At 49.0% G+C, this 2,500-nt stretch overlaps 1 non-coding gene across 1 annotated transcript in view; it reads left to right on the plus strand.

Moving 5' to 3' along the window:
* The first annotated feature begins 1,565 nt into the window (after positions 1-1,565).
* The window catches only part of LOC143472722 (small subunit ribosomal RNA), a 1,807-nt gene continuing 872 nt past the window's right edge, over positions 1,566-2,500 (plus strand). Inside the window, exon 1 of the ribosomal RNA XR_013120034.1 lies at positions 1,566-2,500. This exon is cut by the window's right edge and continues 872 nt beyond it. This is a non-coding gene — a ribosomal RNA (small subunit ribosomal RNA).

Here is a 2,500-nt window from a genome sequence, read left to right on the forward strand (position 1 = left end):
ATTTGCATTTTTCCTCTAGCGACCGTAATGTGTTTCTTTTTTGTCGCTAGTTGGCGCCCTCGGACTACCGTAATTTCCACAACGCGTCCGTTTTGCCATCGCATTCTTCCCTGCGGCACTGCTTGCTCACAAATTTTTTTCTTTTCAGTATATATGAGCGAAGCAAACATTTACCTGGAGCATCAGCCTTCCGCTATTATTATTATTCCGCTTAAACCTATTCCTACTGCAATGTTCAATGATCAACTCAATTCCCGACGAAAGACGGTCTATTCTGAGTTACCCAAAACGGTGACTGGCAGGTGAGTGCATTTGATATATTTCTTTAGCGTTTGGACGTGTGTGATTCAATATATTTTGTATGACACTCTGTTACATTGGCGTAATTGAGCTCTTCAATTTAATTTAATTTAATTTTATTTTATAATTTAACAATAACTTTAATTGATAAATACGTTGTCATTGCCTTGCATTGACTCACGTAGCTTTGCAATGCTGCTTGACGATTATTTGATGATTTTGTTGTATGACATATATTGTTATGATTATATCGATTAAAATTGTGCACTTTGACACTGTATGGCATTAGATTAATTTTATAGACTTTTGACTTCGAAATTTTTTCAAGTCGATTCACACCAAAAAAATGTTAAGTCCAAACGCCCAGGTCGCGCGGATAGCCCTCACCCGCCGCGGATTTTCCCAAGTCGGAAGAGCTTTAGCCGCGAGTCGGTGTTTGGACTTTAACTTTTTGTTGGTGTGATGAGACTTGAACATTTTTTAGAGTCCAAACGACCAGGTCGCGCGCATAGCTTTCACCTGGCGCGGATTTTCCGAACTCGGGAGAGCATCACGCGCGGGTCGGTGTTTTGGACTCTGAAAATTTTTCCCATCCACTCCAAAAAATGTTAGAGTCCAAACGCCCAGGCCGCGCATATTCTCTTGACCGAGCGCGGATTTTCGACCTCGGAAAAGTTTTTGCCGCGGGTCGATGTTTGGACTCTGAAATTTTTTCAAGTCTCGACAAAAAGTTAAAGTCCAAACGTTGGGAAATATTTTCAGAGTCCAAACGTTCGAGTTGCGCGCAGTGCCCGGCCGGGGCGCGGTTCGGCGGCCACGGCAAGCGGCCACGCACCTTCCCAAACTCCAAATCCGGCCGCGAGGTCGCGCGATCCCGAGGCCGTTCTGGGGTACCATGGCGATGCAGGATTCTGTGACTACTATGAGGGAGCAGGCAGTCGTGTGAGCGAATGCGCGCGCGAGTGCGAATCGAAGCAGAATCGATCTCGGTTGGCGTCGGGCACGATGGGCAGATGTAATGCTGTTCGCGCGGTCGCCCATGCTTAGCCGGGGTTTTGAGCGGTCTGTCGGATCAGTGGCAAGCTATCGGCGTGCCTCGGCGCGAGTATTGCACTCGAATCGCCGGGCAGCGTCCGGAATCGACGGTTTTCGGAGCTCGTGCAAGCCGCGAGCGTAGTGTTTGAGTAGCGATGTACACGGAGAACGTGTGAAAAGAAACGCGGGGCGCCCGTCGTCCCGCAGCAGCCTCGTTTGCTGCGAATAGCTACCTGGTTGATCCTGCCAGTAGTCATATGCTTGTCTCAAAGATTAAGCCATGCAAGTGTAAGTACGAGCTCTCGTACAGTGAAACTGCGAATGGCTCATTAAATCAGTTATGGTTCATTTGATCGTACGTGTTACTTGGATAACTGTGGTAATTCTAGAGCTAATACATGCGAAAAGCGCCGACTCACGGAGGCGTGCATTTATCAGACCAAAAACCGACCGGGCCTCGGCCCGTGCTCGTTGGTGACTCTGGATAACTTTGCGGATCGCACGGTCTTGCACCGGCGACAAATCATTCAAGTGTCTGCCCTATCAACTTTCGTCGGTACGGTATCTGCCTACCGAGGTTCTTACGGGTGACGGGGAATCAGGGTTCGATTCCGGAGAGGGAGCCTGAGAAACGGCTACCACTTCCAAGGAAGGCAGCAGGCGCGCAAATTACCCATTCCCGACGCGGGGAGGTAGTGACGAAAAATAACAATGCAGGACTCTAACGAGGCCCTGTAATTGGAATGAGTACACTCTAAAACTTTTAACGAGTATCCATTGGAGGGCAAGTCTGGTGCCAGCAGCCGCGGTAATTCCAGCTCCAAAAGTGTATATTTAAGTTGTTGCGGTTAAAAAGCTCGTAGTTGGATTTTGGGCTCGGGCCGTCGGTCCGTCGCAAGGCGTGTACTGGCGTGCCCGGCCTCACCTTCGGTTCACCGTCGGTGCTCTTGACTGAGTGTTGGCGGCGGCCGGAACGTTTACTTTGAAAAAATTAGAGTGTTCAAAGCAGGCGGTTCGCCTGAATAATGGTGCATGGAATAATGGAATAGGACCTCGGTTCTATTTTGTTGGTTTTCGGAGCGCGAGGTAATGATTAAGAGGGACGGACGGGGGCATTCGTACTGTGCCGCTAGAGGTGAAATTCTTGGATCGGCGCAAGACGAAC

Source organism: Clavelina lepadiformis, unplaced genomic scaffold (genome assembly GCF_947623445.1).
Source record: "Clavelina lepadiformis unplaced genomic scaffold, kaClaLepa1.1 scaffold_217, whole genome shotgun sequence".
NCBI classification, from domain to species: domain Eukaryota; kingdom Metazoa; phylum Chordata; class Ascidiacea; order Aplousobranchia; family Clavelinidae; genus Clavelina; species Clavelina lepadiformis.